The sequence below is a fragment of the Varanus komodoensis genome, unplaced genomic scaffold (assembly GCF_004798865.1).
Source record: "Varanus komodoensis strain SLA01 unplaced genomic scaffold, ASM479886v1 scaffold1, whole genome shotgun sequence".
Classification (NCBI taxonomy): domain Eukaryota; kingdom Metazoa; phylum Chordata; class Lepidosauria; order Squamata; family Varanidae; genus Varanus; species Varanus komodoensis.
In genome coordinates, this window is record NW_025335268.1 from 95,838,306 (window position 1) to 95,865,705 (window position 27,400).

General features: G+C 38.5%; 1 long non-coding RNA gene across 1 annotated transcript in view; it reads right to left on the bottom strand.

The window, feature by feature from the left end:
* LOC123026903 overlaps window positions 1–25,126 on the bottom strand; it is a 91,820-nt gene extending 66,694 nt beyond the window's left edge. Inside the window, exon 1 of the long non-coding RNA XR_006415410.1 lies at window positions 25,035–25,126. This is a non-coding gene — a long non-coding RNA (uncharacterized LOC123026903). The remainder of the gene's footprint in view (window positions 1–25,034) is intronic.
* Between the last annotated feature and the right edge of the window lie 2,274 nt (window positions 25,127–27,400).

The window sequence follows — 27,400 nt, forward strand, 5'->3', positions numbered from 1 at the left end:
ACTAGAAATTGAATGGGACTTGCTTCTAACTCCAAGTAAGCATATTTTTGCTCAGGCTCAAATGGACTGACATTCCCTAATGTCTAGATTGTGTCTTATTTTAAAGAACTCCTACATGGAAATTGTGCCCACTGGTCATAATTTTTCTGTGATCTAAGGTGATGCTACAGAGAGGCAAAAGGGATCAGGCTCTTGTGTCTTGCTTGCAGGGGCAGAAAATGGATGACTCTTCAGAGATCACAAAATTTTGAGGAAGCCCAAATCTCTATGGAAAAACTGACATCTAGTCTCCTAATAGATTAAAAAAACAAAGCCAAAAAGCAACTCCAGTAAGAAAGAGATAGTAAAGTCAGATATGAGTTCAGTGGCAAAAAGGTCCTGTAACAAATGTGAAATGAAATAATCAGAAAACAATACAGGAAATTTATAGGTTTCTGAAAACAGATTTCAAGCAACCTCTTGCTCTCCCAGTAATGAGCTTCTTAGAAAAAAGAAACACAGTGGATTGCATCTGTTTGGATTTTATTAAATTATTTAGTAACTCAACAGAAACTATAACTCAAACTATGTTTAAAAATGTTTTGTTAAAATGCAAACAAGTAGCAGCGAATCATCAGTTGAGTCTCTCAGGGATTGGTCTTTGAGTCTGTTATATTCAGTAATGCTATTCTAGGGGAGGGAATTGGGTTGATGAAATCTGCAGATAACTAGGCGGCATTGTGACTGCAGTGAAGGATCAGGAAGTTATGCAGTATGGATCAGATGATCTCATGAAAAGAAACTGAATGAAATTCAGTAGCAAAAGAAAAAAGAAAAGAAAAAAAGTAAGGTCATGCACAAGTTGTAATCAACTGGGGGCTCATCAGATGAAAACTGTGGAGGAGGAAAAAGACCTCACCGTCTTGCTTGTTCCTAAAATTATCATGGGCTTTCAGTATGATTGCAAAGAAAGCAAATTGGACTCCTGGTCAGGCCATTCTTAGTCAGGATAGAAAACCAGATATGTTCGATACATTGGTGAGGCTGTGTAGATTTTTGTACGCAGTTTTTTTTTAATGAATTCAGCAGCAAAAGATGCAAAGAATAATGGAAATTATCCTAACAAGAATAATTTTAGTTTCTTTTTTGTGGGGGGTAACCTTTTACAGATTGTATGTATTATTTCAGATCAAAATGGGATACAAGAAACTACGATGGTCTTACTATAAGGATTTTCTATTGTGATTAAGGCTGCTTCCAGATTAATTTTTTTTATGGCATCGACGGCCTACCTGGAAGTTTATCAGAAGTTGTTGCCTTCTGCTCAAGAACACCCCATGTTTTCTCCTTTTTTCTTTTGTCTTTTTCTTAACAAATGAGAAGAGAAGGAGAAAATGATGGAACAGCTGATGATGGAACATGATGGAAAATGATGGAACAGCTCCAGTACCTCCTGATTGCGAGCACTAGAAGTGCTTCATCTGGCAACACTCTAAAAGTGCGCTACCTAACAATAGTTTTTCAGCTGTTTGAAGATTAAAGATATTGTTCTCTAGAACTTTTTTTCCTCATACACTCAAAACACTTCCATCTTTCCTTATGGAATTACAAGGTTTTCTCACTGAGTTTAAAAAGGAAGACTGAATAATGATATGACTACATATTCATTTGGAATGGATGGTTGATAATACAATAGGACAATTAGGTTTAAAAGGCTATGGTACATGAAATAATATTTAAAAATTAGGCACAAACAAATATGGACTGGAAATAAGCAAAGTTTAAATGGATGAAAATAATTATTTTTGGAAAAACTTGCAAACAACAAATAGTCCTGTGGTCTAATACCTCTTATAAACATATAAATCTCGAGATCAGAGGTTTAGCTTTTGTAAATTCTATTGCACACCTTTGCCTCTAATAAGCATTTGCTGACCTGTTGTGATGACACAGAATGTTCATAAACATTCTGACTGTGCAGGCTGCTTGCTGTTCTTGCAGAGAGAGGCAAAGCAAGGATAACTTTTGATGCATGTTGTTTTTCTTGGATACTTGATTCACCAGCTGGTGTCATTAGGGGAAAACTGAGCAGAGTTCATTTGTGAGGATTCTTCAACAAGTGGGCACATGTTATTGGTAAGAAGTGGTATGAAGAGAAAAAGAGGTCTGAATTTAGAATAAATAGAAATAGACTTATGTAGGCTTTTGCTTGTATAAACTAATATCTAATCTGTGTTCATTATTCGAGGAAGGATTCTTCCTGACTTTTTAGTAGTGCTTTCCTGTTGCAGCTGATTGATTTACCTGCAACAATAAGCAAAATAAGTTAGCGTAGAACATGAGTTTGCTATTGAGGATCCTTTAAAACAGTGGATTTTATCCAGTGATGTCTATCTAGCAGTGGACCTGAATCTCTTCTTCACACAGCAATGCTCATCCTGTGGCACAAACAGGAAGGAGGAGAGGAAAAGTCCCATTCCATGAGTGAAAGTCTGTTCATAGGATGATAGATGTTGCCTGTTATAATTAGACAATATAGTTTAATTCAGGGAGAGGGAGGGGAATCTGAAAGATCTAAGGCAAAACTTGGATTTAAATCAAAAATTGCATTTTAAAAATGCAACCCAAATCACTACTCTTTGAAAAGATGAAGTTGCAATTCTAATTGCCTGAGAGCAATGTGTATAAACTGCATCCAGGTACTGAAAAATTCTAGTGGATGGCATGAAGCATTCTGCAATAATACCTTCTACTGAAAAATGCAATAAAATACAAAATGGCCCCAGTAAAACAGATCCCTTGAGATAGCACCTCAGTGTTGTATAACCTATAACAAGGACAATGGTAAACCAAAGGGGAACTAATGACACAAGGCTTGATGTGGCTGTCATCTTAGTCAAAGAGGAGATGTCAGAACCATATTCAAAATCATAATTGTTTTACAAAGAATATCCCTAGTTTTGTTTTGTTTGTATTTGGCCATCAATATGGATCTGCAGTAGTTTGATCTTGGTGACCAGCTTGGGTTTGTATTGGTATAAATGAAATTAGAATCCACTGAAGTAAAAGCAACTGTTTGTAGCGGTTTTCTGTACAAGAAACAACGATAACAGAGAGTATAAGGTGAAAGCCTCAAGAGAAGCTTCCACCAACCTCCAAAGACCTAACTTTCATGATTAATTGAACTAAACAGGGACTGGTGTGTCACAGAGATGATAAAAACTAATGTGGTCTGGCAGCAGTTCGATTCACATGAAAGGCTGGCTACAGAGCTGTATCAGGATAGGTGGCCAGGAATGGGTTGCCCAACAGCAAAGAAAGGCTCCTGCACTCTTTACAGTTGGGTGTAGAAGAGATGAAGACTTTCACTAAAATGGTGCTTTTCTCGATATTTTTCTCATGCTACAATCCTCTCTGCAGTCTAAGTCCCATAATTAGGTTCTAGAATATTGTTCTCATTTCAGCTATATCTAGTCACCCAACAAGGCATGAAGCTATGAATCTCCACCTTAAGTGTCTTGTTATGGCATTTCTGCAAGATGTGCTAACATTGTGTCCTTCACTTTGTAAGAGCTTGTTCAGCCTCACAAGACCATGTGGCCTGTAGAACTTTAAGATACAAAGACCTGGAAAGTGTATTCTAGGGGAAGGAATCCCCTAATGCCAATCCCAACCCTTTTTATTGAACTAATTTCAATACTGTTCTCATTCTTTGTTGGTTCACAGAACTCTTTGAAACTAAGACACTTGAAACTCTTGCCTGCAGAGACTGTGTCATCATACCTGGGCTGTCTCTCTTGTTCTTCATGGTCTCCATGCAATCACACTTGGGGCTTTGCCGCTCAGTGCAAGGCCTGGATCCGAGATAAAAACTTCCAAAGCTCAGCGGAATGAAGTGGGTGGGAGCCCCCACCACGCCCCTTCCAAATCAGAAATTAGGGCTGAATTACAGTCAGCTAACTGTAGTGCGCACAACGTTTCTAGTCCTCTAAGGCTGTTCTCAACCTTTGCCATCAAGTACGCAAGAAAATGAAGGAAACCCCCAGCTATTATTATTATTATGATGATGGTTATTATGAATGCTTTAAAAGAGTAAATGGTAACTTATGGTAAGATATTTTTTTCAGGTTTCTTTATTTTACCCTTTAGCAATAAGCAACCAGTGCTGCTCCACTAGTCAGAATACCTGAAAAATAAACAAACTCTTACTACTTAACTGCAGGCAAACAAACAGGCTTCTTAATTGCTGGTTGGGTAAAGAATACAACTGAAATTGAAACTGAAAAACAGAGCTAAGGAAAGTCTGAGGAGTCTAACTATACAGCCTAACACAAAAGTTCCAACATTTAACTTAGAGGTCATGTCACTATAAAGTCTGTTCTTTTTCTTTCTTTTTTCAGGATCACTTTAGTAATTACAGGATGATCATGATCATGAAAAATCCACCCTGTCAGGGAAATTCTTGAGGGAGCAAACCTTTGGAGGATCATCCAGATGAAGTTGCTACCATGCACTGATCCTGTCTTTTTCACTGAAATGTTCAGTGTGCTCTTCTTAAATTGCTCCTGTTTTTGAAACAGCCATTCTTTTCCTGCAGGCCATCATCTTTTGTCATAACAATTTTTTAAAAAATTCCGCAATAATCTTAAATGAGGGGACAGTGCACTCATTTGCTTCACGCTGGGTACAGGTCTGCACTATGAATACAAACATTCCAAATTCCGTTTAACATATTGCTTTTGTTAGGTCAATGGAAAGTCTAATAAAAATGTGTGACTATTTGAGATCTGCAGATCACTGAATTAGGCAAAATGGCACAAAAAGCAGGTTGCGGACAGTTAACTAAATGTTGTAATCTGGATGGCTGCATGGTCAGAATTTTAAGATGTTACAGAGGAAGAGAGATTGTGGGCAAATTAGCTCAGCTAGGTGATGTGATTGTTTCAAGTTTCAGTGTCACTAGGACTGTAGGGCAGAAGAAAGTCTCAGGTACCTGTAAATCCTCCATATTTGAAAGAGAAAGCCCAGTTCTTAATTCAAAACTCTCCTCAGTCAGGATGAACCTTGGTTGCCAGGCACCTTGACTGGTGGAGAACACAACTGAAGATTGACTAGGCAGTCTACATATTAACAAAGCTGAAGACAAATTTAGATCCTGTGCTAGGTAAACAAAGAGTCAATAGAAGCCAAATTGGGTACTTCTAGCTAGCAGTTGAAGGGCATAGAATAAAATTCCAACTGAGGTGATATAAAATCTTCTTCCTCTGCAGTTGAATTCAGTGTTTTCCAAGTCATACAAAACAAAAGGCAGACTTGTTGGTCATTAGAAACGTTCCAAAATCCATGATGTTTAGCTGGCCACTTAAAATCCACAAAAAGGTACAGGCTTCAGAGGTCTCCAGATCTCTTCATCCCACAATTGGTGAAGGTTATGTGCAGTGGATTCCTGTTGAAAGTGGTGCAGGATGCTTTTTAGCTGTGACGAATGCAAGTCTCATTGGTTTCAATGGCAATTACAGTCATGATGAACATTTACTAGCTTGTGCTCTGTTGGGAGGACAAAAAGCTAATGACCTCTTCCAAATGCTGTTGTTACTTTCTTCCTCTGGTTTGTTTCAGGCAGGGCACTGATGCCTCTGTATAAAAATATTTCAATTAACATATACATAACAGTTATTAATATTTTTTTCTTTGGGAGTTAGCTTGCCACCTTCTTGGCAAGCCTTTTGTGCCTTTAATACCTGTGTGAAGGAGAAGTGAAACACACGGTGCTTTACCCACTAAGGAGTTTCCATGATCTGGGAAGGAATAGTCACCTGTTGAATTTCTCCTTATCATACATTTGTGCATTCTCGCCGTGGGGTGTGGAGAGCAGTATTCATGCTCCCGCGCTCTCTCTCTCCATCTCTCTCTCTCTCTCAGTAAAAAGAAACCAGTCTTAAGAGCCATGTGCTTATTTAAATATGTACAAATTCAAAAATTTCTGATTTGTTAATACATATAAATGCATATCAGTACCAGCCATACCTTCAGAACAAGCATTTCCCCTCAAAAGCATCTATGCATACTTATATCAACAAAAATAAGCTTGAAGAGAATCCTATATGTCAAGTGTTGTTATTTCCACAATTGACTCAGGGGAAAAAATCTTTAGAATGCAGGATGTTCATCATTATTTTATTTGCTGCAATTCCTTTATCATGGGAGGCAATTGGAAGAGATCTGTACGGGGGATTGTGCTAAATGCTATTTTCCATATTAAGAGTTGGGGTGGAGGCACTGGAATACACTCAGCAGGAGAAAAATTATCTCAAAGATCAGAAAATGTGCTACATTCTCCTAGTTCTTAGAGAGTTCCTGCAAGTGATAAACTTGGAAGCTTAGCAACTGAAAATCAGATGCCTCCAGTGAGGCTCTCTAGGAGCAAACTGAGGATAGGAATTAGGAATCAACACCCTTGGAGCTCAAAGACTCTGGAAGTTTGCCACCCAGAGGTTAAGGTTGAACAGAATGTACTACTGAGTGGATAAGGGATTTGCTTTCCCTCTTTCTTCTAATTTAAATAGTGGACCAAACAGCAATACTAATGCACAAGGGGAAATAAGTTCACTTGTACTCTGGCATTCAATTTGTCAGTCTGAGAAAAATGGTAGTATGTTGATGGATGGGTGGTTCTGTTTACAACTGATTTTTATATTTGATAGGTAAACCATTTAGAAAATTATTTATACTTAGTCACATAGAAATACTACAAATAATGAAAAATATTTTTAGAGAAACTAATATATTTACCTGCTTAGCTAAAAATAGTCCTTCTGCTGTGTGTTGGCTGAGTACACACATCACAAAGCCAGCTGGTATCTAATGGGAATAACAGTTGCAACATAGCTTCACTACTCCATGTAGTAGTAATTTTAACATGGAATGCATGCACACAGTGCTGCAAGTAAAGCAATGTTTTGAAAGAACATTACACACTTTGTTCTTTATCTCTAGCAAAGCCTTTCCTAGCAAAATGTCAACCATCTCCCTTCTAAGCCATTTGATTATTTATTTCCTATGCTTAGGGTGCTTCTGCCTTTAGCACTGGGACACTGCCCTGACTAATTCATGGAATTTTAGAAGTGATCCAAGTGTCATCATCTTTCATCTTAAATATTACTATGTTCCCCACAGGAATCTTCTTCCAGGTTTTTAATTACTGCAGAAAAACTGTTAAGGAGGGAACAGCAGAACAGTTATACAATGTCTCAGGAGCTGTCCACACTGGATTTTCATTTCTCCACATTTGCGTTATTATTTGTAGTATCTTCCATCATTATTCTTCCTCAAAGACACTTATATGCCTATAGTACTCTGAGCTCTCCCTTTTCCTTAGATGTCAGCTATATCTATTAGGAGCTTGGGCATATGGTTTCCAATGATTTGACCTTTCAGTCAGCATTTTGTAAGGAATGCCTGTTCTTGGAGCCCCCATTGGTTAAAAATTACATTTAGCTTTACATTAAAGATGACAGTAGAACTCTGAACATTTCAATCCTACAATATTCCAGGAACAAAGGATTGCAGGCCAGATATGGGAACATAAATGGCTATAGGCAAAATCCTATGCATATTAAGACAGAAAGAAATCCTAGAACTCCTAACAATCATGCTGGTTGATGAATGCAGGCAATCGTAAGACTTTTTTTCCTGTTTGAAGTTGCATAGGATTGTACCCTAAGTATTTCACACTGCAATCCTATGCAGGTCTACTCAGAAATAAGATCAACTGACTTCAGATTCACATGATCCCTCACCAAATACACCTGAGCAAACTTAGCAGTCATAGCGTAAGAGGGGAAGGCCTCTTATGGATCAATAACTGGTAATAAACAAACAAAACAAATCAACAACAGAAAACAGAGAAGTAGAGCTAAATTATAAATTCTTGTAATAGAAGAATGCAAACAGTGGGATGCCACAGGGCTCTGTATTGGAGCTAATACTTTCCAACTTATTCATCAATGATCTCTAAGTAGGAAGGAGCAGTGAAATGGCCAAGTTTACTGCTGATGCAAATTATTGTTTAAACTAAAGGGATTGTGAAGAACTTTAAAGGGATCTCTCCAAACTGGGAGAATGATAACCAAAATGGCAAATGCAGTTCAGTGTCAGTTCAGTTCAGAAGTGAAAATGAATGCTCATTTGGGTAAAAAAAATTCCAACTTCAAGTATAAGCTGATGAAATCTGAGCTAGTGATGACTGGCCAAGAAAAAGTTTGCAGTTGTGGTGAACAGTTTAATGAAAATCTCAACTCATTGTGCAATTGCTGTGAAAGGCAAACTCCATGTTAGATATAAGCAGAAAACGAATTGAAAACAATATTTTCCAAATTAAATTACCCTAATACAAATTAATGGTGTGATCTGCACTTAAAATACTGTTTACAGTTTTGTTTACTGCATGTAAAAAGGATATTTGTAGAGTTAGGAAAAGTGCAGAAAAGGGAAACTAAAATGATCAAGGGGCTGAAGCAATTCCCCTATGTGAAAAGGTCATAACAGCTGAGACTGTTTTAATTTAGAAAAAAGGCAAGTAAGGGGAGACATGACAGGGGTTTACAGATTTATGCACTGTGTGCAGAAAATGAATAAGGAGACATTTCTCCCTTACTCATAATATTAGAACTAAACCCTGGGTCATTTCATGAAGCTGACTGGTAGTAGATTCAGGACAAATACAAGGCAGTGCATCTTCACAGCGTGCATAAACTATGGAATGCACTTCCAAAAGATGCAGTGCTGGATGGCCAATAATTTGCAGGGGATTGGGCAAATCATGGAGGAGAAGGCTATCAATGGCTATTTGTCCTGATGGCTAAATGCTACTTACATATCAGAGGCACTATGCCTAGATATATCAATTGTGGAGGAATACAAGAAGGATACTACTGCACTCACGCCCTGCCTGTGGATTTCTTGTGGACAGTCGGTTGGCCACTATGTGAACAGAATCTGAACTAGATGTCCCTTCATTGATCCAGCATGGTTCTTATATTCTTATGGTGATTCTCATGATTCATTCTGTTCAGTATTGCAGGACCTCAACTTCTATTTGCAGCGGGAAAGCCTCCACTGAAGCAATTAGATGTCTCCCTACCCCCATAAAATAGAGGGGGAAGTCAGGAGTGGGACTGTATGCCATCTATCCCTGGCTATTTGGGAAAAATGGTATTGTGTTCAAGAACAAACCACGATAATAATGTCATACACACTTGTGCATACTCAGTGAATTAGAGACCCACAAAATGCATATTTTACTGTGTGAACCCATCCTCAGATTTTTCACTTGTTACTTGACATACATGGGGAATTGTGATTCTGTACTGTGCAGCGCATAGCAGAAGAGGTTATACGAATGCAAAAAGTCTCCATGCCATACTGTTCTTCCATACAAAGACGTATGCATGTGTTCATACTGCTTCTGGCTATGTTCTGGTACCAAGTGAAGGGAAGCCTCCAGTGCCGGTGCACCCTTAAGTAAGTGACATATTCAACTGTTACTGTATGTGATAATTCCATGGGAGTGAGAGTGTTGGGGATCAAAGTATCACCCAGTGGAAAATCTACCAGAAAAGCCAACCGTGTTCGTAGATTGTGTTCTTTGCCAGCAGAGGGAGCACTGCATCATTGACAAACATCCATTACCCACATTGAAGCCTGTGACAAACTTGAGAAGCAAAGGCTGACAACTCTGGAGATAGATCACCAGGAGAAGGCAGCTGTAAAACCCTGCCGTTCTGGGCTGTGTCCTCTTGAGCTCAAGATGGGAGGAGTGCAAGGGAGAATAACCACAAAGAAGCAATACTGAGTGTGAACCGCAATCAATAGGACAGAAAGCTAATCCATCAACAGTTCACACATGCGGCTTAAAATAACCTAAAGTGCCCTAACTCCTTAGAGACTCAAGAAGCCATCAAGTTCAGAGATTAATGGGTCCAAAAAGACACAACCAAACAATGTAGAAATAGGAAAGACAAAACCAGTCATAATGGAACATATACAAATTAATTATAATTGCTTTAGGATGTTTCCTTCCATTTCCTTTATTGTAGAAACCATTTACAGGGTTCCCCTCCACTTCGTTTCTGATCTATTTATACAGTATCTCAATAGAAATCAAGGCTCTAAGAAACAAAATTGGGTAGATCTGCCCTCCACCTTTTTGCTTCCCAACTTTTCCAATATCACCTCCATTTTATACACCTTACTGTTCTCTTAGCATAGTTTGGGTTATTGTAGATTAGGATGAAAGTGTGTGAAAAATTTTGGATTTATTACCAGTCACATTGTGGCTAATACTCCTTTGTTAAATTCAGTTTTAAGGATATATTAGCAAAAAACAGCAAAATGATCATGTAAGCATGCATGCTGGCTGCCTCCAGATTCTTGAACTCTCATTTCAGGTTGTCTCTTCAACCATGGACCTAGAAGCCTTGTCTTCCTCTTTTGAACTGGGAGAGCATCATCTTGGAGTGGCTTCCCTTCAGATAACTTCTTCACTTGCTTTACACAGAAATATATTTTCTCACATTTTGATATATGTTTTAGAGTCAATCCTTGACTACCAACAGAACCTATTTGCTTAGCAGAAACACAGACACAGAAGAATGGACACTCCTTGAGAGAGAATAATCTAATCCATCCAAAATATTATTCTAGAATAAGATTAAAGATACAGTCTTATGTACATTTAGACTCCTATCACTGAGAGTTGTAGGCCTCTTATCTGTCTAAACATGCATAGGATTATATCCTAATTATGTTAAGTCATTCTTATGTGAAGAATGGCAGAAGTAGATTTCTCTATGACTTTCTTCCCATAGAAGACCCTCCAATCCCTTGAAAAGGCTATCTGGAGAATCAGAAGATCCTGCTGAATGGGGGTAAACTGTGTAGTGTTCAGAGAAGAGAAGATCAACAAAAGCAGGCAGAGGGACTTTCTGTAAGCAGATCCCTTTCTCTTGCAGAGGGCAGATCCTAGTTCCAACCTGCTTATTAAAAAAAGTACAAGCTTCACAAACCTTCTTTGGTATTGCATTCCATTGGCACATGTTCCTTTGTGTTTTGGATGGGAGGTCATATACAGATATCATTGCAATAACCAGTTTGTTATCTGATGAATATATTCATACTTCTATTTCAATATTCATATAAACCATGTTTTAGCAAGGAGAACATTGTTAAATTAGCGGGCCTATTCAAAATACTACAGATACCAATGATGTAACTCACATTAACTTGAATGAGCTGATTCAAGTGAACATAGGACACAGAAAGACATGATGCACAGATATGTATAGCATTCCTTCAGACATTACAAGAAAGACAGACAGACAGACAGACAGACAAGAAAATTAGTTTCAGAAGGAGTTGATCAGGAGTGGCTGAAAAGGCAGGTGGTTAAGACCTTCTCCAATAACTATCTTCTTTCTCCAAAATAGCCACCCCAGTGCCATTTTAAATAAATAAATAAATAAATAAATAAATACATTTTATCCCCAGTGGAACTTTGAATATGTGTTTGAACTTCCAAGTCTTTAGATATTATAATAACAAAATGGGGATGCCTATAAAATAGGCACACGTATGTACAATAGGCATTCATATACACTTCGTTACATCTATAGTTTGGTCACACTGAGTCTCTGATGTGTATGCCATTCTAGAAAGCCAATGTTTGAGCCATCATAACATTCTCATTAATAACTCCTTTGGACAATTCCCTTGTCCAAGTTCCAGGCAGGTGGTATAGATACCAGAAAAAACTTTGAGGAACAAGAATAGTAGCATTTCTTTCATCTTCCCACCAAGACCTTAATAGTAAATTATGTGAGCATACAATACTGCTACTTTAGAGGCTAAAGTAGAAGGAATGTCAATGGTGTGCCAGGGAAAGAAGCCATCTCTTCTAGCCCAAGTTCAGTTAGCAATAATATCGGCAGTGCAAAAGGAGGACACTTTCATTTACAATGTAGCAAATAGCAATTTTGGGGTGGCAAAAAGAACTACAGGCTGTATATTGTACTCCTCAGGCTTAGATTTCACAGTAATTGGGAAAGGGAGTGTGTTGTAACTGTACCATTCTGTGTTTGTAACAAGCAAACCAAGAGGAAAGAGACATGGTCGATAAATGTTGAGTCTTCAGTAAGCCTAAATATATATATTAGAAGTAGGACTATCACCTGATTTATTAGTGTATTAGGAGTCCATTCAAAGTCAGTGTGAGCCACACTATGCAGGAGTTTCTGTACTGACAGGCATCTCCATTCATTAATAGGAGAAGCAGCTCTATGCACGCTAAAGGATGCATGGAGGGAGCTACCCATTTAATTGAAATGACTGGTGATGTCTTTTATGGTTTGAAACTTTAGTGCTTGAATCAGAGGTCCTTTGGACTGTTGGATTAGGATAAGTATGTTTTTAAAAAGCATAGTTTTTCTACAATAACCAAACTTCTTTTTATGCAATGCAAACTTTAAAAATAGCCTTAAGTTAATGAATTTAAAGAATAATTTGCTGAAAAACTAAGTAAGTCTTTCAGTTTTTATTATGAGGGTATAAAACTCAGCTGGCAGAATGGAAAGCAGCAGGTGGATGATTTTCCAACCTGACTTTTTGAAAGGGTGCTTTAGTTTCTTCAAGATAAGATGAGCTGAAGTGAGATGGAATGCCTTGCTAACCCCTTGAGCCCATCCCTGTGATAACAGCTGTTGTGCTAGAAATCTAATGCCAATGAAAGAGTTAAATGCTGGCCAATGGGCAATATCAGTGACATGCCTCTGAATTGAGCATGCTCCCGGAGTGAGACTGTGGACTGGTGTTCCTCAATGAATAGGGGCCACTCCAAGGGAGTTTTCCCTTGAATAGAATGGGGTCAGAGAGCCGCTTTGGGAAACAATGGTTACCACCGGCAAGCTGAATTTCTTACAATCACACACCATACCCCCTGATCAAATAGCTCCTTTGTCAGCCTGATATAAAAACATGTCATACAATGATGATCTGGAAGAATGACATGGGCTCGCCTTTCACGGAGATCAGAAGGGCTTGTTATGCACAAAAGGGAGCCCCAGTCAGAGTCAAGAAAAGGGGAAAAGAAACAGAGAATAAAAGGGAGGTCCGAATGGAAACAAACAGCAACAGCAACTGCAACTGCAACGACGGAAGACGACGACGACGACAACAACAACAAGAGAGAAGGGGGCGAGCCAGCAAGCTTTGCCTGGGTTTGATGCAAGGTGCTCTGTGGGAGTTGGAAATACAGCAGAATTGTACCAAGTCCCACTGTGGTGATATAAAGTGGGAGTGAGTACGGATGGCTCTGTCCTCCTTGGGATCCCATTGTCATTCTGCACTGGGACAGAAGAAATCGCTGGATGGCAAAAGGTCAACAGACCCAAGAAACCTGCCCCCAACCTTATCTTTAAACTTTAAATGTTTCTAACACTCAGAAATCAGCATTCAGAAGGCAGCAAAAAGATAATAGAGGGAGTAGAGTTAGTTGGATAAAGACCTTGCTTTGCCAAGAGAAAAGTTAGCAATCTTCTAATATTCCCAAGGCTAGGAAGAGGTTAGACACTGGGATGAGGCTGGGGGAACATCCAGACAGACAGGCCAATTGCTGAGGAGAAATCTGGCAGGTCCATTACAGGAGAATTAAAGAAATATCTAAGGTGTCTCTGGAGGATACAAGGTACTTTTTATCAGGACAGGGTTTGGATTATATGAACCTACTGGTTACAGGTATCCCTTCCTGCTTTCCATTAAAAAGCCTGTGTGGCACTTTATATCCGTTCGGTAGCACTCCAGTTCTTTTTGTACCCATACTTTCCTTCAGAGCTAGAATTGGAAACATGGCATTCTATGAGCCACGTACATCTCCCTGATCCTCTTGAGCCTCCTCACTGCCTCTGCTGTACCAGATGGAGACAGAAAGTGGCAAAGCACTACAGAGTCTGAGAAAGGGCAAATTTGTTCAAGCTGAATTTGAACTCTCTAAACTCTGTAACAATGTGCTGTCGAAATGTGGCCACAAACAAATTATACCTTTCTTCTTTTGCTGCTTCTACCATTACCTATTCACCCTCGCATGGAAGCTAGTTTGTCCTTGTTACATTTTAATGCCCTTATTTCTTACCTGGTTTCCCTTTCCTATGAGACAGCCTAATACATTTTGGTGTGTGAGGCAGAAAACCCCACTGATGTCCCACTGATTAAACAATGAGGACAATACGTTGGCTCACCCTGCCTGAACACTACCACCAATAAAAGTTAGATGGTTATTTTTTCAAGAATTACTTGTTGAACAACTAATTGTTCAGAATATCAGCATGTGCAACCTTCCTGAGGCTAAGGTACTGAAATGGACTCTCTTTGTGGCTTCTCTGAATGGTTATTCTATAGCTTCAGTAGATGAATGCAGTAGTCCATCTCTGATAAAGAACACTTTTACCCTTGCAGTATCTTAGAGGAGGCAGTGTACTTCAGTGACACTGCACAGGCTTTCCATGTAGAAGACCCCAGTTTTAACAGGTGATGAGAAAGCCCTTTGCTTGACCTTCCAGAAAGCTGCACCCAGTTGCAGTAGGAAGAACTGGGTCACACAAATATTCATATTGGTATGAAGCAGCTTCCCATGCTGCTCTAATATTTGCAGGTAATTAATAAATTGTTTATCATATTTGTGTCCCAGTCTTCCACTAAGGAGTTCAAAATGGTTTACATGGTTCTTTCCTGCCTACTTATCTTCAGAACAACCCTCTGAATGAGGTTTGGCTTTGAGGTAGGAACTAGCTCAAAATTACCCTGGGAACTTTGTGTTCAGTGAAAATTTGAATCCAGGTCTTCAGTTTCAGTCCCATGTAGTTAAAATGATATGTCCTTCCTTATATGCTCTCAGTTTTTAAGGTTGATCAAGATGCTTATTTAGGTTATTATCTGTACACTCTTAAGACAGCAAGGGTACACAGAAATGTCTTTTGATAACTTTTGAGCCATTCTGACTCCTAACCCCATGATGATTCACTGAAGCCAGACAAACTAAACATTTTAATCTAAAATGGTTCCAGGTGGTTGTGGTTAAATGAATTAGGGAGGAGTGGGGTTTTAGACTTGTTAAATAACCAGGGTTAGATTCAGATTTTGTTGTGTTTAATTGGACTGGTGTAAGTGGAATTTCCCATACCCTCCTCTCCACAGCAACTTCTCCAGCCCCTTGAAAATGCTACCCAGAAAGTGAAGGAATGTTCCTTGATGTGGTGCAGGGAAGAGGGGACACTTCAAATTAGACAGAGGCACCTTCTGGGAACAAATACTTTCAATCAATGGAATGCACTTCTTGGATTCAGCACATGGATTGCAACTCGATATTTTGTTGAGGGTTTCTTTTATTATAGACTGAAGATTTCAAAATGTGATGAGCTAGGGTGCTGGATGGAAAATGGATAGTAAGGCTGAAAAGCCAAGTTAAAAATTGCCTTCTTTCTGTGTCTGTACAACAAATTTTATCAAAAAGTAGAGATTTTAATCCAAAAGTAGATGATTTAGATCCACATCATATTTGCCTCCTTAACAAATTGTGGATCTCTATTGCCCCCTCCCCGCCACCATACTAAAGGAAGAAACTAGAGCCACAGGGGTCATGTTAGTTCTATGTGGTTTCAGGTAGACAGATGTCTTCATTTCTATTTCCATAGTTCCAATATCTCCAAATTGGCACCGTATAATGATAACCATTGACAAGCACTGGCTTATCTTCCCCAAACCACAAACTCTTTTTGTAAAGGGCAACATCACCACAAGTATTTATACAAACTGTGTGAAAGCAAAAATATAGAATCATTCTTTATGTAAGTAATACATAAGTTATCACAAACTGCGTTTACATAAAAGTGGGGGTCTAGGTAGTACAAACCTCTTCTATCTTTGTATCAGTACAGTCCCAACAGTAGCATGTTCATACAAAACTGTACAACATGCCTTTTTCTTTCAAGAAACAGGTAGTTCTGCAGTGAACCAAATTCATTTTTTTTTCTTTTCTGTTCAAGTTTCTGAACTATTCCCATATAATCTTCTAGACCGGGGTAGGCAACCTGGTGCCCACAAAAATGTTGGACAACAATTCCCACAAATGTCAGCCAACATAGCCAATGGTCAAAGATTATGGGAGCTGTAGTTCAAAACATCTGGAGTGTATTATATTGCTTTAGTTCTGTTTTAGACTTCCATAGGGCAAGAAACATTGACAGCAATACAAAGAAAGGTGAGATAAAGCAGAAGTATTAGCCTAGGACAGACTCATTTATTTTGTTTAATTTAGCTAATGGTGTTAATTAAGAATACAACATATATCTGCAGGGAACTCTTAAGTCCATCCCATTAAACCAAGAATTTGTACTGGCTACAATAGGTTCAAAATATTAGATGTGTGGTGAAATCATACACATACCTACTTTCTAAGCAGTTTCAATGGGAAATACATCCCATTGAGCTCAATGGGGCATACTCCCTGCTAAGTATCCTCAACATTGCATTCTTAGGCATCAACATACACACATGGACATACATAGTTGCATACTTATTTTCTAGTAACTCTCTAAGTAACTTTTTAATAAGTCTGATTTGCAGTTCTATACCACAATGGATTCCTAGTGTCATGCATTATATTGCTACAAAAGCACTCAGATTCCATGGTGAGCATGCGTTAGAAATCCTTAAAACAGCTGCATTCTAAGTCTGCAAACTTTCCCTGCCCCAGAAACACACACAAATCTCTGGGCATTTTGAACTGACTAGGCACTTTAATTCCATAAAAAAGACCTTGTGTTTTTACAAGAAACAGATGCTGATGGACACTTCATTGCTATAGGGATGTAACGAAACTAGTCTTGCTTAAGGAAGAGGGCACAAACTAAGAGTAGCAGCAACAACAACAATAACAACAACAAGAAAAAAGACACGAGTGAGGCAGAAAGAGGGAGGTGCATTGATTTCAGTCTGTTCAGGTCTAGCTGGAAAACACAATGCAATGAAACGCTCCCTTGGTCGGCTAGTCTCTTTAGTGCAGTTTTTCCCAGGGTTTGAAGTGGAGTGGGGAGGAATTGTGTGAGAGAGATGAAGCAGAGAGATGAGAGGCATACCTTGGAAGGGTGTAAAGCAGTACCTTTCTTCTGGAAAGGGGGTGGGTAGACTTTTGTGTCAGTGCATCTAACATTCAAGGTGGAGCTACAGGTTACAACTCAGCAGAGAATAAGCAGAGAAAAGCCCACCTCCCATCCATAGTATATGCACCTTTTTCAACATCCAATATTTTGCAAGCAAATTCAAATTGGTCTAGTTTGTTAAGAGTCCTATCACTTGTGATCATGTATATGTGATCATGTATATGCGATCATGTATATGCAGGACTATATCTACTGAATATACATCTGTTAGATCTAATTTCTGTTCCATAAAATAAATCATCATCATCCAATTTCTGTACATGACTGCAGAGACAACACTGCATAGAAAACAACTGGCATGTGTGATGGTATTATGAAAATAATAAACTTGGACAGATTTATGGAGAAGGAGGCTATCAATTTAAGGTGCTGGTATTGACCTATAAAGCTCTAAACGGCTTGGGACCTGGATACCTAAAGGAATGTCTTTTTCCCTACATGCCACCCACCCCTTAAGATCAGCAGCAGGGGCCCTGCTCTGGGAACCTTCCTTGAAGGAGGTTAGGAAAGAACATACTTAGAGGGTCTTCTCTGCGGTGGCACCCCGCCTATGGAATGCACTCCCTAGAGACGTCCGCCTGGCACCAATGTTATATGCTTTTCAGTGCTAGGTCAAGACCTTTTTATTTTTCCGTAATTTTAATGTTTAATGTTTTAACTATGTTTTATGCTCAGTTGTGGATTATTTTGTATTATTTGGGTTTATATGTATTTATTGGATTTTGACTTGCAAGATGTCCAGAGACCTGCAATGTATTGGATAGGGTAAAAATACCCAAATAAATAAATAAATGGCTACTAGCATTGCTGTCTATGTGCTAACTCCATTGTCAGAGGTGGCACACTTGCATATACCAGTTGCTGAGGTGCTTGGGTAGGTGGCAGTCTTGTACCCATCTCTGCTTGAGAGATCCTGTAGAAAGCTGGTTTGCTACCATATGAACACAGTACTGGACTGAATGTACCATTGATCTGATCCAGTGTGGCTTATATTTTATGAAAAATTATACCGAGACTTTCTGGCTTTTTTAAAAAAATCATTATTTCCTTGAGGTTGTGCTTCCGTCTCCAGATTCACAAATCTCCTTTTATTGTTGTTATAATGGCAAGGAACACAGTTATCACTGCTACAGTAAATGTTGCTTCCCTTTCCTTTACCCTGGTCTGCACATGATGTTAACATGCTAGACTTGTACCAGCACTAATATGGCGTAATAGGGAATATGCAGCTTTAACTTATCTGGAAAAGAGTCATACTCAGCAAGGGGTTTCTCTAGTGGTTTCAGGAAAACCAAGTCTGCGAAATTATGTTCCAACAATTCCTGAAGCTTCTCTATGTTTGATGCTCTGTTAAGGTATGAAACTTACTTCTCTCACAATTTTGCTTTGTCTTTCAATTTTAAATCTCTCTACTTTCCTCCCCCTATTTCTTCCATACCTCCATGGCCCCTTTTTTCTCATTCCCTAGCATTTGTTGAGGAGATGGCCATTCTACTATCTTCATTTAAATCTTCCACATATCTTCCTGATTCTCTTCCTTCCTGAATCCTGGCTATTTTGGCTATTCTTACCTCTCTCTTTACACCAAATCAGTAATTTCTCTGACATTCTCCACATTGTGTTAAAATGTATTGTGTAGTCCATTCTCAGAGAAACTTCTCTTGAAGTTTACTCTCTAACTACTGGCTAATCTCATTATTTGCCTTTAAGCTCATGAAGCATACTGTTCATTCCTCCAATCTTGACCTTCTCTGTTCTAATTCTTGGCTAGAGTTAGCTTGCTCTAGGAAAATATAGCTTGAAGTTCTTTCGATTCCAATCCTATCCCACTACTATCATTTAATATTTATTCAGCACTAACTGGATGAGGTCACTTAACGGGAAACCTTTGCATTCAAAGTATACTTGCATAGGATGAAAGGATGTCATAGGATTGTCACAGGATGAAAACCTATGGCCTCTTGATGTTGTTGGAACTGCAGGATTAGTCACAGACCTAACTCCAAATTTGGAGGCTCACGTGCATCTAAGGTGGAGGATGCTGGATTGTGCCCTTTACTATTGTTGCAAATGTTGTACTTTTCTTAGCATTATTTATTTATCCTGAAGGCATGACAAAGGTATCAAAAATAAATGAAACAAATGTTATGGGCACTAGAATTCTTAACCATATCTATAGATAGCTACAGATATAGATATGTCAGATCATGAATTAAGGTGGGATCAAAAAGAGTGAACAAATGTGTCCAGTCATCAATAGAACTAATATTAGAGTCATGTTGGACTCCATGTAAGAACCCTGGCATGTTACAGAGATTCATGAAGAGATAATGGCATAAGCCAATTTACTTTTGAAATCAGAGGAGGAGAATTGAATGGGGAGCACAAGCAACCAACACTTCCCCATAGCTTTATCTATGTTTCAGTTCTAGTAGCGAGAGTTAAGGTAGTCAAGGGTGGGCTAGGAAAGGAAGCCTCATCAACCTCTTCCAGAATTTATAAGCTGACATGCTGCACACACGTGTGTGTCTAAAAATTGTGTGAGCTGCCCACCCGTACACTGAACACCAGACGTTAAAGCCATCAGGAATGTTTACAGTACTCTCCATCCCCAAGGAAAACATTCTCCATTTAGGGATGGGGCTTCTTGTCTGTCTAAACAAACAAACACAAAAATAGCTTGCTTTTTCCATGGGAGATTTGATGTGTTACATGCCATGACTATAAAAAATCTGTGTGCGTTTCCTATAAACAGATTGTATCAGATTTCATATGGATGAATTTTGAAAAATCAATGATCATTTCACAGTAGACTGTTCAAAGTACCATGAAGTTTATATGACCTGTCATAGACAAGAAATGCTGATTATTGCACTAAGCCCTATCCTGCCTCACCCCCTCAGTCCTAAAATTATAAAATGTCTAGGACAAGATTGTTTTCTACTTAAAAAAAAAACTTTGTGAAAGTAACATGATTCTCTTTCTTGCCACCTGACGCATGTTTGTGGATTGTACATTGTGTTGTAATTTTAATAATATATCCCACAGTGCTTTAAAAAGCACCAGTAAGGTTTAACAACTGGACACTTTCTTCAGTATTATGCATCTATTTTTTCAGATGTACTAAATTTCCTTATGATTGAAATTATTTTGTTTCTATTCTTGTAAACATTTTCAAAACCCTAACAAAGTTAAAATTAACATTAAAATGAGAATATTCACTTTGAAAAATATTCGCATTGTGAACTGCCCAGAAAGTTTTGACTATTAGGTATCTGTGTATGTGTATAAAATCTTCCATTACAGAATTAGGGCTCAAATTAACATGTGGATAGAGTAGAATAAACTTTTGAACATAGATTCATATATTGTAAAAAATGATAAGGCTGAAATCTTGTACGCATTTACTTGGAGTAAGTGTAATCTGATTAGACACACACAAAATTATACTGTCAGAATCTCTTCTGCTTTCATCCTAACACTTTTTTTTCCTTTTAAATGGAAGAAGGTTTCCTGGGGAAAGAAAACTAGGTGACAGCCACCTTGATCAATGAAGGTGATCTTGGAGAATACACCGAACCATACTGAACTATTCATTCTTGGGAATGTACAGAAAAAGGTAGCCCCTGGCACTTAAACAATTCCTGTTTCTTAATATAGGCATTTGAAGATCTTTCAGGCAACAAACAATTTTTTTATATATATATAATTCTACATTTGAAAAAGCATCCAACAAAAGTAAATCACGAGTAGCAGTGAAAGGGGTGATAGCTCTTGAAGAAAATATATCACTATATGGGCTGCTTCTTTGATTTTGCAATAAATAAGAGGCACCCTCAAACAGTCTTTCTATGAAGTTCTAATTGTTCATGACACAAGCTTTCGGCAACCCACAAAAAACAATAACAACCCCATCACAAAACACCAAAGAAAAACCCCATAAAGAATGTTTTACTGAAATGGGCCCCAATTCTGCTACCAAAGTGGTAGATGGGATTTCTGCTATTGATTTCTAGAAAAGCAAGGTCAGGCTTCAAGTGTGAAAGGAGAGAAAAAACCCTTCTTCTAAAATAAATATCTTTGTAAGAGCCCACTAAAAAGACCCAGGATTCAAACACATTCCTTCTGGAGATCAAGGATGTCCGGCCTTTGAAGCCTGAAGGGTTGGGGCGTTTCGCAGTCTGTGTGGCAGTCACAGTGTGGCATTAGAAATTGTGCATTTGGAATTGTAAAGCATTTTAAATGGAATCTTTCAGAATTCCACAGCTGGCTGGTGAGTGACAGCCTGATATAGCCTGGGGCAGGGAGAGAGATGACATTGTTTGGATTAAAGTTAAAATGATCTCCTTGTGAAGAGATGCTTAAGAACATTTTGGTAAAAAGAGATAATAAAATAGAATGCAATATATTGACTGAATTCAGGTTTGCAACATAGTTAGGAAACTTTGCCCACAAATAAAAAGCTAGAATACTTGCATTTATGCCAATTTAATACCATTCAGCAGTTTTCAGTGCGATTCTGAGCATGTTTAATGAGAACTGTGATTGTATTCTATAAGATTACTCCCAAGTAAGTGTGCATAGGATTACAGTCTTAGCTAAATGCTGTACACACTTACCTGGGAGTATAGACCATTGAATTCAGTGAGACTTACTTAGTAAATTTGTAAAGGGTTGTGGTGTTCTAGCACTAACCTAAAATGTTTAGTCAGAAATAAGTCCCATTCACTTCAGTGGTACATGCTCCCAGATAAGTATGGCTAGGATTGCAATCTTAGCTTTTTTTGTTACATTGTTTAAATTGACATATGAACCAAAGCCAGGTATGCTTCCATATGAGGTTTTTATTATGCCATTGCTATTGTCTTTCTATTATCATTCAGACGAAAGGGGGGGAGAAGCTATTCAGACAAAGGGGGGGGGGAAGCTGGAAGGTCTGTAAGCATGCAAAGTCACTCGTATGAATAAAATTTTGTATGCTTTATTCTACTTCCCCATTGCTAGAACTATTAGCAAGGGAAAATCTGTGTAACTGGGAGACATTGCATACTGGGATGAGAAGGACTGTACCATATCTTGGTTCGACAATTTAACACAGACTCTTGTAGGGGCATTCTCAGAGGGTGACAATATAAAATGGCAATATTTTTTGATCCAAATTCTGTTGTTGCATTAATATTTAAATTATAGAGGTGGCATTTTTGACAGATGCTCAGAGCTCTATTTTAAGTCTTAAAATAATTATGTGCAGTGTAAGTGACTTTAACAGAGCTTTATCCTACTCTATTAAAGTCACTCACTACCAAGTAGTTAGTTATTCAACACCTCACAGGACAGAGCCCAACAGACTTTTTTGTTTGTTTTCAGTAACAACAAATAACACTTTCCAATAAATGTCATACATGCAGAAGAGCTTTTTGCGCTGATTTGTCTTCGGCTGCTTCTGTGGAGAAGTAAAACCCATGAAGCATGATTTGGAGAAGACTGCACCCCAAATTCAATGAAACCCTTTTTATCCCCCTTAATCCCTTGATAATTTTTTGTGCTTCTCTTGTAGAAAAGCAATTTTGCTAATCACCTTTGTGCCGATGCCTGCATTCCTGACAATAGCGTGAACAACTTCCATCAAGTCTTTGATGTGGGAAAGACACACACACACACACACACAGTTGCACACACGTGCGCGCGCACACACGCATGCACACATAATCTGAAAACAATTCCATTCCTTGCTCCTCAATGGAGAGCACTCTGCTTTAATAGAGAGCTGATTCTGTGGAAGTTTTCTAATCCTTTCTGCCAAAGAAGAGAGAGACTCAGCCAGGTAGCCCACCTTATTCAGGAGTTAAAATAACATGGTTTTGCTCTCAGAGAAAATCAAAACAACTCAAGATCAAAACCAAATTTCCCCAACCCTAACGGGACAGCCTCTCTACTCAGATAACTCTTGATCTAAGTGTGTAACAAGTAACTGGCTTTAATCCCTCAAAGTGATGGCGTTACAGATAAGTACCTTGCTAGTATCAGAGGTGTCTTGAATTTCAGAAATACACAAAAGTGTTAGCTGGAAAGAAAAACAAAACAGACAAATCTCATCCACATGACCTATGTCTTTTGCTGAAAAGGTACAAAGCTCAAGCAGCATAAAGAGGAAGCCTTTGAAAGAGGAGTGCAAATAAATGAATGAAGAGGTAGTTTTTTGATACTGTGGCTATTGACTTTTGGTTAGGTTAAAAGTTTTGCAAACTACTTTGGGTTGGAATGGGCGGTCTGAACAATATTCTAGAAAGACAAGGCCACATGGACACATCTAAAGTCAAGGAAAATAAGTACCTACTTGGAACACAAATGAGATTACACTTCCTGGTAAACTAAAACTTGGGCTTACCCATCCTATTTGGTTTGGGAAAAAGACTCAGAAACACAAGAGCAAAATCAAAAACTGGTTGTCTGGAAATATAAAAAGTTGCCTTTCCCTATTTATTGCTGCCAGTTTCTATATTTGCAATCTGAGGATCAGTTCTGTCAATGTGAAATAAATGAAGACTTGTGCTTAGCAAGAATTTGATGGGATGTTTGTGTGTGAAAACTGGATGGATTTTTCTGGTTTGGCCCCTTGGCTTTTGTTTCATTTCCCTGCCCCCTGCTGGCATTTACTCAATCTGTAGTGCCTTCAGCTGGTATGGGGATTGGTTTTTTTAAAATGTCAGCAACAGGCACAATTTGGGAGGGGGGATCCCTTGAAATCTGTCATTATTTTTAGTAAACACTTTAGTTGGTGATCTTGTGTATCTATGACTACATGACCACCTGTGTATTATGTACAACTGCAGAGGCAATATTCTCCCTTTGTAAATGACCTTGTCAATTTCATCACTCCACATACTACTAGGTTTAGCCCAGCAGAGGCATATTTCGTACTTGTCAAAGAACTTGTTAATTGCCTTCCTGCCCCACTTGGAAGTAGAGGATGAAAATGACAAATTCTCTCCTAAGCAGGAAATATGTCAGACATGGGAATCATATGCATTAATTGAAGTTGTCATATCAGAATTAAAATAGTTGTTGTTTCTATTTCTTGTATGTGGTTTTTTAAATTGACATTTAGTACAACAACAGGAGATGGGAGCCATGTTTTGTCCCATTTCAAAACCTGACCATGATTGTAGCTCAGTTACTTTCTCCCACAGAATCCAGTCTATTGACAGAAATCCAGTCTGTCATACTGATGCAGAGCAATCCTATGGCTCCTACACAGCAGTTAAAGGGCTATACATTTTTTTAATTCTCAAAGTCAAAGCCCTTCAGCTCCAGTTCTGGTGATACACACTTAGATCCCCCTCCCCACTGATCTTGGAGAAGGGGCTTAGGGGGCATTCCAGAGGACAGGGAGGGGAGGAGGCAGACCACCTCAGCCTCCCCCCCCCCCAAAGCACTGCAGTTAAATGGTTGAAATCAGTCGTGTAGCTTCTTTGCAGAGCTGAAGAAGCATGGAGGTGACCTTCACCCCTGTAGCTTTGCACAGAATGTATGTAATCCTTCAAGTTTGGAGGACTACAGACACCACCAAAGGATTGTGTCCTTAATGCTTTAATATGTCGTACTTGTTTCCAGCCTATGAACAAATACGATGGCAGCAAACATTCACTGGTCTCTTAGATTGACTTATTAAACCATATGATCATTTATGTATAAAGCTGTACAAATGCAAAGGCATATAGAGAACATCCACTTTGTTGGAGGTCCCACTTGTTCTATCTTGTTGAAGAATTATATGTATAAACTTACCTGAGATGTTTGCCGATGATTGTAATTTTTTCACTGCCATGAGTTGTTGTTTGGTTTGTTGCAATTATTTCTGGTGCTATACTCTGAAAACTTTGAAAATAATACACAAATATTAGACATTGTTGGGCTTTTTGTTTGTTTTTAAAACACCAGGCATGCTCCAACACTAAGCATGTTTAAAATAGCTCCTTGAATCACAGTCATGAAATAGAAATTAATGCAAGAAGGGTACCACTTTCTATAAAGGCAAAGAATACATGGGTCAAGTATGAAGCTCCTCCATACAGGACAAAATATAAGTTTTATCTTGAAAATAGACTTTTACATGAATAAAATAATTCCTTTTTATGGTGACATGTATAATGGTATTAAAAGTTTAATTTTATTCCTAAAGTTTGTTTTTTCTTTTGTTTTTGGAAGAGTTTCTCCTCCCCTCCCCTCCCCTCTAACTAGTAGTAAAACAGGTTTAAAACAGCAATTTTATATTATGTAAGCCATCCTGAGCACTTGTGCAGAAGGACGGGATACACATGCTTGTAATAATTAATAAATAATAAATAAATTAGTGTTGCACAGATTGTGTTTGCTTTCCTGGTGGCACCCTTAGGAACTACCCATGCCATGGTGTACCCTTATAGTCTATGGAGATAAGAGTCTGTCCACTTCACTACCTTGAGAAGACTGCTCTACAATAGTAGTTGGGGCAGTGTTATAACTCTGTTCATTGGACTATGTTCCCCTGAATTCAAGCTGTGAAGCAATGTGTTGGTTGGAGAAGTCTGTCACCTAGTTAATGAAGATGGGACGGCAGGTTCCAAAAATACTGATGCATTAAAATAATGTTATTTTAAAAAAACTTTTAAGGCATCCTTCCCCAACCTGGTGGCCTTTAGGGGCATTTGGACCCATATCTAAACCTGAACTTAATAAGCCTGAAGGAAGCCTCAAGCAGAGAGAGACTGAGGAAGCATCTCCCATGGAAACAGACAAGTTTTGCTCTAAGGAAGTGTGCCACCAGAAGGGCATGTGCTTCAAACCAAGACTGTTAGTCTGGGGATACACAGCTGGGGAGGAGTGATATGACTTTTCTTTGAACAAGAACCTCTAGGTTGGATGGGCCTTAGTGTGGTCCATGAGTAGAGAAAATGACTTCCAAATAAAAGCTGTTTGAGTTTACCTTGAGAGTCTTGTGGATATGGAGGAAATGGAAGAGGGTATGTTTAATACACCTCTCCCTGAGGATGGGTTCACAAATAGTCTTAACATTTTAATCCTATCCAAGTCTACTTGGAAGCAATATCCATTGACTACAATAGCTATTACTCCCAGGATAAATTTTGGATTTCACCCTGAAGAGAGCCAGTGTGGTGTAGTGGTTAAGAGCATGGGACTGGGACTCAGGCGATCTGGGTTCTAGTCCCCACTCAGCCATGGAGCCAACTGGGTGACTTTGGGCCAGTCACAGACTCCCAGTCCAACCTACCTCACAGGGTTGTTGTTGTGAGGATAAGATGGAGGAGATGTAAGCTGCCTTGAGCCCTTTGTAGGAAAAAGGCAGGATATAAATCGAAAAATAATAAATAAATAAATAAAGTTACAATTCCCAACCTGCTTACCTATGTGTAAGTCAATTTGAACTCAATGGAACTAATTTCTGAGTAGACCTTGTCAGATTGTGCTGCATATCTTTCTATTTTTACATCCCATGAAACAAAATTTATCTGAAAATATTGATATTAAAATATTGACATTGTTCAGTCTCTTAAGTTATCTTTCAGTGGGTATAATATAAAAGCCATTAAAAGTTAATAATCTCTTATAACTTAAAGCAGTTATTTACCATTGCTCAAAATTATCCCCAGATTTATCCCATTTCACTATGTCTAATTAGTGAAAGCAAAGGCAAAACTTATAAAGGACTGAATTATATGAACCTTATTAAACGAGCATCCCAGCTTTGCTGTTCATATAGATTACACTGGAGTCATAAACAGCACATATAATTCTAGTTATTCTTTCATACCTATGGGAACAAACTTTTTAAACATTTTTTTCTTGCAAACACAGGTCCACAGCACAAGCCTACACTCATCTACTCTGAACTGAGATTCATAGTGCAATGGGCCTTATACCCATGTAAGTATATATAGGATTACAGCTACATTGTCTGCCAACGTGTGGGCAAATCACAATGTAAGCTACTGTAAATGTCTATTATAGAACTATGAATAACTTTAGCTATCATGTGATCAATGAGAGCAAGATGAAGGCTGCTCATCCTCAAAGAATATCTATAAGCCAGTTTCCAACATCTCATCATATGTTAGAACAGAACCCCTCTTGCAATTAGAGACAGATCTTTGGTT